General features: G+C 33.8%; 1 protein-coding gene across 22 annotated transcripts in view; it reads right to left on the bottom strand.

Annotated features, from left to right (window-relative positions):
- PTPRD (protein tyrosine phosphatase receptor type D) overlaps window positions 1–14,309 on the bottom strand; it is a 1,529,902-nt gene that overhangs the window by 1,345,508 nt on the left and 170,085 nt on the right. For all 22 annotated transcript variants that reach the window (XM_057498672.1, XM_057498671.1, XM_057498666.1 and 19 more), the window contains exon 3: window positions 1,335–1,373. The gene's annotated coding sequence lies outside the window, so the exon portion shown is untranslated. The remainder of the gene's footprint in view (window positions 1–1,334; window positions 1,374–14,309) is intronic.

Raw genomic sequence — 14,309 nt, forward strand, 5'->3', positions numbered from 1 at the left:
ACCGCTAGCAAAAGTCTACATGATGAAGCACAAACTGTTCTGCACAACAAAGAGAAGTCTGCTTTGTTTGTAGGTTGGGTAAAAACCTAATTATTATCATGTTAATGTATTCTTCACCTAAGTGGCTAGATCAAACACAGAGAATGCCAAAGTGGATTCTGCTGGGAGGGATGCAGGTCCTGACAATACAGCAGTGTGTTGATACTGAGAAGAGAGATTGTAAACCCCTTTAGGCATAGATGGTGTAGTCGTTTCTAAGGACAATAACACCTGGCATATGAGTTTAGTTTTTCCTTTTGGGTGCTGTAATTCTGTAGCTTAACCTCAAGTCTTCAATAATATTTTTTAAACATGACAGCTTACTGTCAACTTTGCTCCTGTTTGGCAGATATAGACTGGGGTGGCCGGAGCAGCACAGAAAAGTCATTAGATGACCAGGAGATATTAGTTGAGAAACCCTGAGAAGCATTTGGGAGGGATAGATAACACACAGAAACAGACATGCTGGACTCTCACCACCCTCCCCTTCTCACCCTGCAGTAATCAGTGGTTAGTAAAGAATGGTGGGAAGACAGTAAGTACTCCTGCCATCTATCAAGTTGAAATTGCACATTGCTCTTGGCTGGGTATTACAGAAAAGTTGATCCTAGCAATCAGGGAAGTTGAGGACTTCCAACCAAACTAGAGTATTCTTTAGAAATTTAAACAAGATAAAGTATGGCGTAAGTTTTATAATCCTGCATAAATTCAGGGTAGAGTAGGATCCAATATATGAATTTGAATATGAGCAATATTACAATAATATTTGGAGAGGCAAAAAGGGACTGAGTAGGTTCTAAGATGAACACATGAGCTGTTGTTTGGAAAAATACAGTTTAATAGGAAAACTTCTACCTCTACCGGTAATCTTAAATGAAACACTATATCTTTCTTATGTCTATAAGGTATGTACCAGACAAATTCCTTAGGAATTTTCAGAGTTTCCATTTAGAAAAGAGGAGTGCCTTCAGTGTGTTTCAAGTTCTATAATATATAAACTATAATACCAATATTGGGGCAAAGAAAAACTTTTTAAAAATTCAAATAAATGCTACTCCTCTTTTGCATATTCTCCTAACGAATCTTAAGTAGTATATAGACTTATCAGACAGTTTCACATGGGTTAAGATGTAACTGACCTCCTTCTACTGTCCTTAGGAGATTCCACCACAGGAGATGGAAATGAAGGGAGCATTAAGAAACAGGATTAGGCCTGAGACAGGGAGAAAAATATCCTCTGATGATTTGTAGCAGAGGAAATAAAAATACTGATAATACTACAAAAAGAGTCTTACCAGATTCTTGAAGTAACCAGATGATCCAGGAGTCCAAGCCTAATTAAAAGAGACAGAAAAACATGTATTTTAATTTTGTTATAAATAAATAAATAAATATATATATATATATATATATATATATATATATATATATATATATATATACACACACACAATAACATTGTAAAAATCTACAACATTATTATATTTACAAGTATTGCAAACTGATGAAAATATTTTAGGAAATAATTTTCCTGGATGAAAAATGTTTTTCACTTAAATTGAAGTGTTTATTTGATCTCATATTGTGCCATTAAAAAAAACAAAGAAAGGAATGTTGTCTAGCTCCTGAAAATATGTTTCCAATTATATATATACCTCAAAGATATTGCAGGTTAGGTTTCAGACCACTGCAATAAAGCTAGTCAAATGAGTTTTTTTGTTTTCCCAGTGTACATAAAAATTATGTTTGTACTATACTATAGTCCATTAAGTGTGCAACAGCATTATGCCTAAAAAGATATACCTTAGTGAAAAAACTTTATTGCTAGAAATTGCTAACCACTGCTGAGTTTTCAGTGAGACATAATCACTGATCACAGATTCCTGTAAGAAATATACTAAGGATGAAAAAGTCTGAAAAATTATGAGAATTACAAAATGAGTAAATACTGTTGTAAAAATGTTGCTAATAAGCTTACTTGATGCATGCTTGCCACAAACCTTCAAGTTGTAAAAAAAGATAAAATGCAGTATCTGTGAAGCACAATGAAGTGAAGTGTAATAAAATGAGGCATGCCTATAATTAGGTGGCCATGACACTCATGTTCATTTTCTAAATTCTCAAAAGGAGGGAGATTATTATCATTAATTATACTTGAAATGTAATATTTATTACATACATTTAATTTTCTTGCAGGCAAGGCAGACCAAAACTTCCTTTTTTAAGCCGTTCCTATTTTTCTGCCTTTTACTGTCTACCAGACAGTAATTAGTTTGGCTTTGACTCATTTTTGAAAAGTAAGCCCATAAAGATATTATAGTGACAAAAATAAGAGTATTTCAACTTCCAAATTACATTAAAATGCAGCTTCTATTTTTAAAAGATATTTGAAGTTCAAATGAAAGGCATTATCTGAAGAGCAGAAACACCCAGGAGAAGACGTAGCCCCTGTCATGGGATGCAAAGGTTTTATAAATGTTGTCTTGTATAAAGGCAATGGCAAACAGTGTCAGGCCTTTTGTAAATATACCTGGCTGCCTCTGTGTTTGAGCAGAAATATTGAACTTCTAACCTTTATTATTATGAAATAAAATAGTTTTTTTTAAACATTTGATGATCACCCTTTCTTTTTGCCTTGGGGATCAACTTTGAAATTACATATTGTGTGAGTATTAAAACACATTATCTTTCTTTGAATGAGAAAGAAGAATAAATGTACAGTGGAATTGACACTACGTGTGCATGGTTTGTGTGCATTTGTGTCTGCACCTTATTCTCAGAACATTAAAATTAGGTTCTCTGGTCAGAATTATTCCCATTAATGCTGGACCCCTAATTGATAACAAACCACCCAGAAAGAATCTATTAAAGTATCTTCTCTAGGGCCTAGAATCATTGAAGAACAGTTCATCTGAGAGGAGGAGGTAAAGGAGTTTGTTGTATTATGAGAGAGCTCTTTCATTCTTTAGCCTGGCTTCCAAGGTGTAAAGTGGATGATCTGTCTCCTGGAAGCTTCTGTCTCCTGTATCTTAGTTTTGCTTATGACAGTCATAGGGAATATCTGGTATCTTCTCTTTGTTTCCCATATTTTAAGTTATTTCCTTTTTGTGAGTTATAAACCATGCAAGAAACTTGAAAAACTATAAATATATATGGATAAATATGTGTGTACACACACATACACAGCTCGGTTAGAAAGTGAATGCTCACATAATCACCAGTCAGATCAAGTACAAGAACATACTAATATATAGAAGCCCACAGCCTGCTCTGTCACTGTATATGTACACATACATGCATGCACACACACACACAGAGCATAAACATTCACATATGTACACATAACATACACAGAATATGTACACACACACATATACGCACAGTTTGAACCCACTTTATTATTTCTTGTGGGTTATACTAAAGCACAGTTCAAATAAACAAACTATCTGAGGCAGCACATAGGCACATGCAGAGATTCATGGAAGGGCAGCTTCAGTGTCACACCATCATAAACTGCACAGCATGTTGCCTATACATTGCCAGAGAACAACAACCCTTCAAGGATATCATGAAGTGTCACTGGACATGTGTAAAATAATCTCAATAAACTATTTATTATGTGTGTTTGTTTGTGTCCAGATATTCTGGTCATCCTAGTTTCATATTGTCTTAAACATTATATAAGCAGACTCATGCATTATATTTTTCTCCAATGTCTAGTTTCTTTCCCTTAGTAGCATGTTTGTGTTGTCTCATTGCTGTTAGAGTTACTTTACATTATTCTGTAGTATTGTAAATATATATACATATACATATGTATATGTACATATATGTATATGTATATGTAGTTCATATATGTGTTTATTTAAGAAGATAATTTTCAATTTTCCTGTCCATTTTCTGTGGATTGTCTTCTCCTTATTGATTTGTGGACATGCTTTATATATGCCTGATATGAGCATGTCATTGGTCATATGTGGTGAAAATATACTTCCCACTTCATGATTCACCATTTCACTCACTTATTGTGCCTTTCGTTAGCATTAATTCTTAATTCTGTTGTGCTCAAATTTATCCTTCTCTGTATGTTTCCTTCTTTTTGTGTCCAGTTTATTATGCAAAATGTCCACATAGGTTCTTCTCTATTTTCTTCTGAAAGCTTTGAAAATGTCTTTTTGCCTCTCATATCTAATCTAAAAATCTACCTGAAATTAATGTTTTACTCAGTGTGAGGCTGGGGTAAAATTTCATTATTTTCCAAAATGACTCAACAAAATTTGTTGATGATATCTCACTTTCTTTACTGTTCAACAATGCAAGTTTTGACATTTGAAGTACCCATAAATGCTTGACTGTCCCTAGGTGGTAATTTATTCCTTTTAACTATTTGTCTCTATCACACTATCTTACATGATATAACCTTACAGTATACTTTGATATTTGGTAGGCCCTTCCTCCTTGTCCTTCATTGACATAAATGTCATTTTAAGAAAATACTCCCTATGCTGTATTTTCATCCCTGGGATTTTTTATAACTGGAAGTTTGTGCCTCTTTATCCCATCACCTATTTTTCACTGTTTTAAGTTGTACAATTGAGTGGTTTTTACTATGTTCATACTGTTGTGTAAACATCACCAAAAATTCCAGAACATTTCTAGCACCTCAAAAGGAAAACCTGTATCCATTAGCAATCAATCCCTGTTTTCCCTTATACTCTTCCCTGGTGCCCTCTAGTCTGTCTATGGATTTGCCTATTCTGGAAATTTCATACAAATAGAATCATACAATATGTGGATATTTGTGTCTAGTTGATTTCACTTAATGAAGTTTTCAAGTTCCATCTATGTATAGCACATACAGTATTCTCTTCCTTTGTATTGCTGAACAATATTCCATTCAGTGGCTATAGCCAATCATGTTTATTCATTCCTTAGCAGAGGGACATTTTGATTGCTTTCACATTTTGGTTCTTATGAAAATACTGGTATGAACATTCATTGGAAAGCTTTTTTGTGCGTGAAAGTATGTTTTCTCTCCTTTTGGGTATATATTGGGAGTGGAACTTCTGGGTCATATGGTAATCCTGTGTGTAACTGTTTGAGAAACTGCCAGACTGTTTTCCACAGTGCGTACACCACTTCACATTCCTACAAGCAATGCATGAGGGCACACTTTTTGTACATCCTCATCAACAATGGTCATTCTCCATCAAAAAAAATTATGGTTGTCATAGCCAGTGTGAAGGTATCTTATTGTGTTTTTGATCTGCATTTCCCTAATGACTAATGATGTTGAACATTTTTTATGTAGTTAGTGGCCATGTGTATGCCTTCTTTGGAGAGATGTCTATTCAAATTCTTTATCTATTTTTTTAAAAATTGAAGTATAGATGATATACAATATTATATTGGTTTCATGTATACAACTTAGTGATTTGACAGTCACCTATATAATTAGATGTTCACTCCAACTACCGTAGCTACTATCTGCCAACATAGAAAGATGTTGCAGAATTACCTTTATTCACTTTTTAATCGGGTTTTTCTTATTGTTGAGTTTTTACTAATCTCTTTATATTTTGGATATTAATTCTTTATCAGACATAAGATTTGCAAACATTTTCTCCCATTCCAAAGATTGCCTTTTCATTCTGTTTTCTTATTTATCTCAATAATGTAGTAGATGTTTCTATATAGAGATTTACACCTTTCAGTAGATATATTTCTATTTGACAGTTTCTTATATCATTAGACATGGTGTTTTTATTTTCTATTTATTACTTGTATTTAGAAATACAAGTGATTTTCTATTGACTTTATATTGAGCAACTTTGATAGAATTCATACATTAAAGTAATTCACCTGTATATTCTTTTCAATTTACTATCTGCATGCTCACATTATATGCAAATGAGTTTCATATATTCCATTTAAATCCTTGATCTTTAAAAAATGTGTCTATATACACATATGCATGCCAGTATGTAGGTACACATGCATGCGTGTATGCACATATATATTTATTTTGCATTATCACACCCACCAGGACTACCAGTACAATAATGTATAGAGGTGGTGATACTAGACATCTTTCTCTTGGTCTCAATGGGAAAATTTTACCTTCAGGTTCAATATTTGTTGTATATATTTGGTAGATATCCTTTATCATGAGAATAATTCCTTCTGTCTCCATTTAGTAAGAGTTTTAGGTTATACAGGTTTTGATTATCATTATATTCCCTTACCAGATATATGATTATTAGATTATCTTATTATTTCTTTTTGGTTTTGCTAAATTGCATTTTATTAGAAATTTTATTCAAAATTTCTATTTTTTTAAAGTAATTTCCAAAATCCTGCCTACATCTTTTCAATATTTTCAGGATTTGTAGGGTTCTAACATTTTATTTCTGATATTACTTATTTTTTGAGCCCTCTTTAAGTTGGTCAATTACATTAATATCTATCACTTTTATCAGGTTATTCAAACAACAAATTTTGGGTTTACTGATCCTCTCTACTGTAAGTTTGGTACAATAAACAGTATAATATTTTTCATATTACTTCCTGATTTTTATAATTTATTTTCTTCTTCTATATATGGGTCAAATATGCTGTTTTCCCCCAATTCTGGAGATGGATGCTTATAACTGATTTTGTGCCTTAATTTTTTTATATGTGTATTTAAACTGCACTTTCAGTCTAACACTGACATGTTTTGTTAACAGCGTTTGACTTTTATTCATTTCTAAATATTTCCAAGTTGATGGTTTTTTTACTCAAGAGATGTATCAAAAATGTATATCTTAATTTCTTTAATATCTGGAGTTTTCTAGTCCATATTAATTTGTGCACAAGGCACTTATTCTATATGATGTCAGTTCTGTGCAATAGATTGAAAACTGTTTGATGACTCAGCATCTGGCCAGTTTTTATAAATGTTCTATGTGCATTTGACAATATCACATATGCTGCAACCGGGGGCATTGCTCTAGATACATAAATTATATTAAAGGTATTAATAACACTGTTCAGGCAGATCCCAGAAGGTGTAGGAGCAAGGATCCAAGAACGAGGGGTGTCAGCTACGCAAAACGTTCTTCAGAGGGTTCCAGGGTGACGAAAACAGAAGTGTGTCTTTTGTTATTGCCTTTAGTTAAGAGACATCCAAGCAGAATATTAAGATTAGAAGCTAAATGCTTTGAGTGACACATGGCATCTTAAAGATGTACTGTAAATGAATATATGATTTTTGTTTTTGAATTTTGATAAAGTAAGGAAGAGAAGGGCAGAAATAAGGTTTGAGTATGGTAATGGAGTTAAGGAAAAGTGTCTCGTTTACAAGTTCTGTTAAAAACTTTAGGTTATGGGAGAGCCTCAATCATATTCTTAGTCAGCATATAAAAACCTGGCAGAATTATAAGGACATTGTATCTGCTTCTCATTTTCTTCTCACATGTACATGCAACATAGAGCTTTTATATTTAGACCCTTGGGTTTCCATTTGCATGTACTCTTAAAAGTATCAACTCTTTCACACTTTCTACAAAGTTCTTTTGATGAAGGTATGAACTTCAAATAATGCTCACTGGTACCTCTGGGATTATACTCAATTGCATTTGCTAAAATTTCAAGTTTCCTTTTTATGTTATCCATATTCATTACACTTAGTACATAAAGACACAAAATCAATTCTATTGTTACTAGCTTTGTTTAGTTTCCTCTTGATAATTATTGAGCATAATTGTACTTCTATCTATGCCATTCCAATTATTCCGAATGATGTCCATTTTCATCCTTTCATTTATTTATTTTTTTCTTTTCCTTTCAGTTAAGCCCTTTAGGACACTCTGTTCCCACGTTTTTCTCTATATACTCTCTGAACGGTCTCATGCTCATAGATCTTCAGAGGGTGCTTTTTAAGTAAATAAACAAATTTTTTTTTTAAAAGAGGAAATGCATGAATTAATAAAACCATTTTATGTAAATGCAAAGTCATCTGCCAAAGGAATACAGATCCTTCCAAGGGAAGCATCCATATTATAAGGCTAAGGGGACTGGAGCCGAAAGATGAGAATTTGTGTTGTGAATCTACTGCTTGAGCTGTATTAATTTAGATTATTTGACTAAACTCAGGTTCCTTATTTATAAACAGGAGATCTTAATATGTAATTTCTACAAGATTGTTATACAAATTAAGTAAATTAGTCCAGTAAAGATGCCCAGGACAGCATTTGTGAGTGAGGGCTCATATAGATAAACCTGGATCTGTACAGACTGACCTCCCTAAGAGCAAGTGTCTTTGGTGCCAAAAACAATGATCTTTCCTCAATACCATCTGTGTAGTCAGCTGTTCACAGTCCTTACCTCCTTTCTTTCCAAAGTCATGACCTTTAGCAGTTAGGAAATACTGAAGCATCATACATGCTATCCCAAGTCTCACTGCTTTGTGCCCCAAACTCCATTTATATAGAATAAATGTGTATTCTAGGATTCTTCTAACTGGATACAGTACCCTTGTAAAACTTAAAAGTGGGTGTGACAAGTTCCCTTTTGGTCTCAATTATGTCTTGAATTTTTATCCAAAATGACAAAACATAAGTTAATTAATTATATAAAACCTATATAATGAGCAGCTTTATTCTTCACATTGATAGTCAACATTGATAACCAATACCCTCCTATTTTCTGATGTTTATGTATGTTACATAATTTATTTAATTGGCCACTCTTGATGAAGTCATACTACTTAAACTTTTATGCACATTTCTGTGACTTAACAGGTAACAGTCCTTTTAAGCCTTAGGAATTCTCTTGCACAACTACTGATTTCTACCATTCTCAATTTCAATTAAGTCACCAATTGGGGTGACTTAATTCAATCTTCCAAATTTTTACACTCCTCAAACAAGTAATAATTTGTGAGGAATTGTAAAGGAGATCCATGCAGTTATCTATCTGTCTTGAAAAACACATCTTTACTTTTTTTTAGAGAAACTAGAGCAGCTGAATTGGAGGCAATAGTTTGAAGCATAAACAAGGATGTTCTATAGACCTTAAATGCAGATTTTGGGGGACTTAAATATTTTTATCAACTTTATGAATTATTTAAAACTACGCAAGACAGAGCCTGAAGAATTGATAAAACTCACGTATCTTCCATTGTATTCTGACTGTAGTTTATATAGCGCTCATTCATTAAATACAGGTTACCACACAAGATCTTTGCTATTACAGCAATTATTTCACTCCCCGACCTTGGACAATCCTAAAACCTAAACAACTGAGAGGAAGACGGAGAGGGGTTTTCTATGGGTAAATTCTATATTTACACTGTGTACTTTTTATAAAGGTCAGCTTCACTCTCTCTCATCCGAAGGTCGGATACATTCATTTTGTCTGTGGTATTTACTACTGCATACCTGTGCCTAGAATCTAGAATTTAACACTTGAAAGGTACTAAATAAATATTTATTGAATCAGTAGCTTTTGGCTTAGTTTCCAGTACTAGTAATGTCCATTCCTGAACCCATTACCTTCACACTTCAGGTGCTTTGTTTCACAAAATAACCCCTTTAACCACAACAGTATGGAAGAGAAGTAACCTCTGTAAACAAATCTCCTAGAGTTAATGATGAAAACCGTGTCATTTTTATTCTAACCTGGAAGGAGGGGTAGAACCAGTTAGAAATATCAGACGAAGATCCTTCACATCTCCACTGAACTGAAAAAAGTTCCTAAGTGAAATAATCTTGCAAATAAACTGATTGTTGATTGTTTAAGCTCTGTCAAAACATGAAGGTGGAAAAAACATTTTCTAGGACCTAAATCTGATTCTATCTCTTTAAAGGGACCATATTCCCACCTTCCCAGTTTGTGTCCTTGTTATCAACTACCTACTGATTTACTTCGCTTGCCTGCCCCTACCTTGCATTTAGTTCCATTTGGTAAAGATGCCATATTTAATTCTTCAAAACTTTAATTCTATTCCAAGTTTCACTAAGTGAGTCTACCTTCAGCTAGTCTTTTTTTTACCTTTCTGCTATTTGGTTGATCATGTTCCTGCATGTCTAACATTGCACCTTTTAAAATTATTTTTTTATTGAAGTACAGTTGATATACAATATCATATTGGTTTCAAATACACAATGTACTGATTTGACAGTTACCCACAATTTTTAAATGCTCACCTCGACTAGTGCAGTTACTGTCAACAAAGAAAGATGTTAGAGAACTACTGACTATATTCTTATGCTGCAATTTCATCTCCATGACTAGTTTATATTATGATTGGGATTTTGTGCCTTTTTATCCCCTTCACCTGTCTCACCCACCCACCCCAAGCCCTCGTCCATGGTAACCACCATTCACATCTAAGTGTCTATTGCTCTTCTGTTCATTTTGTTTTGTCTTTAGATTCCACATGTAAGTGAAATCATATAGTATTTGTCTTTCTCTGCCTGGCTTATTTCACTTATTATAATAGGTCCATCAATAACATTGCACCTTGAGACCAGATCAAGCTTGATATCTGAATCTCCGGAATGGATTGTCACTGTGGCTGGGCCTCCTTGTCACCTGCTTGAAACCACACTATGTGAAAAATAATATCGAATAAAACCTGTTTGTGTGTTCATTTGTTTTACATGTTTAATTGCAAATACATTTTGTTGTGGCAAATATCCATTTTGCCCCTCTGTGGAGGCATTTCTTGAAAGGAGAATGTTTTTTATTTCTAAAGAATAAAGTGTTTAGAGAAACTAGGTACATGGAGAAAAATATTTGAAGTTCTTGGAGTTCACAGCTAGTCTTGTAGACAGTGTTATATAAAGTGATTCATACCTACAAGGGATACAAACAATTTTCAGTTAGCTGGTGTTCATGGTGACTCAGATAGCAGGTGATGAAGTACAGAGATTATTTCAAAGAACACTTTACATTTGCAACATTAACCTACTGTTTTCTTGAGTGATTCCTGAGGAGATAATTTTTTAGTTCCTGTTTTTGACAAGAGGATAGTTGTCTTGACAAAGAGAGCCAGTTCAATTTGTGGTGATTTTTCCTCATTCGTGGTAGAGTAAAAAAAATAATAATGTAGAAAGATTTCAGACTAATCTTGAGATAGGAAAAAAAATGCATTTTGCTTTCTTAACATCCTTTCTTTTGCCATACCTATGTCTGTGAATTAAGTTGCTTAGGAGGACAATAAGCTTAAAGGAAGGAAATGTGATCCTGATTCTCATTATAGAAATGCCTATCAATATCTGTTTGGGACAGTGACTTGAGGAACTAGATTTTATGTTCAGTGTATCCAAACAACGGAACTTTGATCAAAGACTGGGATATATATTTGTTTGTTATCCAACGCTTACATAAGGCTCCTTATGGGTTAATCCCTGCTCTGTCATATACACTATCTCTTTTGTATTTATACAGCTTTAGAAGGTACATAATAGTATTACCACCTCCATTTTATAGAAATGATACTACAGCACAGAGTTGAATTATCTGCTCCTGGTCACATAGCTGAGTAAGTGACAGAGCAGCATCCTTATTCATCATTAATAATACTGTTCCATATGTTGCCTCATAAAAGAGTAACAAATGAAATATTGCATTATATGCCAAATATGGGAATAAACCACAAAGAAATCTTCAGCAATATGACCCCAATGAAGTTTGCATTGGCCTCTCCTTGTTTGGTAACTGGTGCTGCTCTTACCAAAGAATATGCTGAATTACACTGTAACTTGTTACCCAAACAGAGAGCCGAGCTTTCCTACATCTCTCTCCCATTGGGCAAATAACATAATAACAGATAGTGATTAAAACTTGCATTCTGATGTCAGCCAAAGTGGGTTTCTGACTCTAACTCTCATGTTTTTCTTGGGCAAGTTGCTTAACCCTTTGAACATTTTATATTCATAACAGCCTAATTAAGAATGTACTATCTTATCTCCATTTATAAATGGCTTAACTGATTCACAGTACATTTTAGTAACCTGCCAAAGCTCACACAGAAATGGTGGCAGAGCCTGGTTTCATATCCAGGTGGTCTGGCTCCGCAGTGGAAGCTCACTGGGTCACCCTGAGAATTAAATGAGGAACACGTTCTCTGACATTCCCCTCACCCACCTGCTTCCCACTTCCAATGCTCCTTTATTTTGTTTTAGAAGCCTCTACATCCTTCCTTCTGAACACTTTCCACCCTCATATAATACTTTATTTGGTTGCAAAGAGATGTGATGACAGTTTATTCTACCATGATCTAAAATATTGAAAATTAAGACACTGTTGGTTTGATTCACCCAACAGTAATTCAAGATATGCTGGATGTATACGAGGCCATCCAGCATGTTGAAAGAAAGAATAAAATTAATGAATGATAGCCTGATGTGCTTGGCAATTAGTAAGTGCTCAGTGAAAGGCAATTATTAATATTATAAACAGCATAAAAAATTCATCATATAACTTTCATGTGAAAGAGAACTCCAACTTTAATGATACTCCAAATTTTGAATCTATAAATAAATAGGTGCTTCAAAATATAATTTGCACACAGTTCTACTAAAACACTAGAACACTCTCTATATCAGAAGTCTTTTAAAAAAATTTCCTGGGAGCTGATTCCCATAATAACTAAAAGCTCTGTAGAATAAAGAAATGGCTTTCATTAAAAAATTTTTTTAATGTCCAAAGAATACTGGGTTGGTAAAGTATGTTTAACATGGAAAATAATTTTTAAAAATTATAACATAGAAATAGTTAACCAAACTAAAGTAGACTCAAGCTAAAATTCATATATTTTGATGGTACCAAAATTCATTATGTCTATATTTTTCTTGAGCAATTATTCTAACTGGAAATAGAATTATGGCTATGTCTTAAATGCAATGCAAAGCTTTATGGCTTGTACTATGCTAAGTATGGACTTATTTTTGAGGATGAATTCTGATTACTTTTGTCAATAAGCTGTTTCCTGGAACTAAAATGAGGGCTTCAGTCCCACCTGACAAGATGAGTAGAGTAAAGCAAGGTTTATTTTCTCTTTGTTTCACTAAAATGATTCATAAAATGAGATCAGAATTTGGAAAACATCAGTCTCTCCAGTTGACCTTTCTTCAGTCACCATCACTACCCAAATCTTCTTGTTTGGATCCACTTTCCGGGACAATCACTGGATAAAAAGCTACATGGTGGAGGAGAATGCACACAGAAAGCAAGATGAAGTAGAAGAGCCCCAGGAAAATGGGTATCCTTTAGCTAGAGTTCATTCCTCTAATGTTCCCCTCATGCCAGGACAAATCAAAGCTCCCTTCAGTAATACTGCAATAACTTTTATTCATTTATATATAACAGTTTCTCTTGTAAGATTTTAGCTATTTCATTCTCCTTCACAAACTTTCTGAAGATTCTAAACCCAACTGTCTAGTACCCTCATGATCCTTACCACAGTCTATATGATCTTGTATGTTCTGGCCCTTTGCCTGTCTTTCTGGCCTCAATTTCTTCTCCAACTTTGCACTCTTCCAGTTGGACTTTTTTCAGTTCCTAAAATTCATTATGTTCTGTCCCCTCTACAACGCCTTTGTCTATGGTGCAGTGAAGTAAATGCTGGAACATTCCCGCTAAATGTTGGAACAGCTCTGCAGATCATATTCCTCTGAACTGTGTTCAGGGAAGGGAACTGTAGAAAGGCAAACTTTTTTATTCATGTTAATTATGTGCAAGCTTAAGTTCTTCCCCATCATTCAGTCATAGCCGTAAAATGGATTTAGATTTGCTAACTAGAGACTGAGAAAGCAACTTCAATAACAACAGAGTAGGATTTAATAATGAACAGATCAAACAAAATGGAGGCCCTCATTATAAAGAAAATATGCCATTATATTTAGTTGAAATAGAAAAAAGCTGAACTTTGAAAATTCAAAACAAAAAGCTTTTGTGTGAATATTCAAAACAGTTGAGTTGTCTTGGGCAATGTAAGAGAAACTTCTCAATATTTTAAAAAATATGCTTTAATCTGACCATAAGAATGGGAGTATGAAAGAAAAATAAAAAGAAAGAGCCCAATCTAGGAGAAGAAAGAAATTTTTCTTAAGAGACAATTTGTGATCTTATTGCTAAACATACCTGAAATGAAGAGTAGATATGCCTAGGCCAAACCTTCCTCTAAATGAGTCTTAATGAAATGAGAGAGAGAGAGAGAGAGAGAGAGAGAGAGAGGTTTTAATTATGATTTGATGGGAAAGTTACTTATGCCCAATAAG

This window comes from Manis pentadactyla, chromosome 3 (assembly GCF_030020395.1).
Source record: "Manis pentadactyla isolate mManPen7 chromosome 3, mManPen7.hap1, whole genome shotgun sequence".
NCBI lineage: Eukaryota > Metazoa > Chordata > Mammalia > Pholidota > Manidae > Manis > Manis pentadactyla.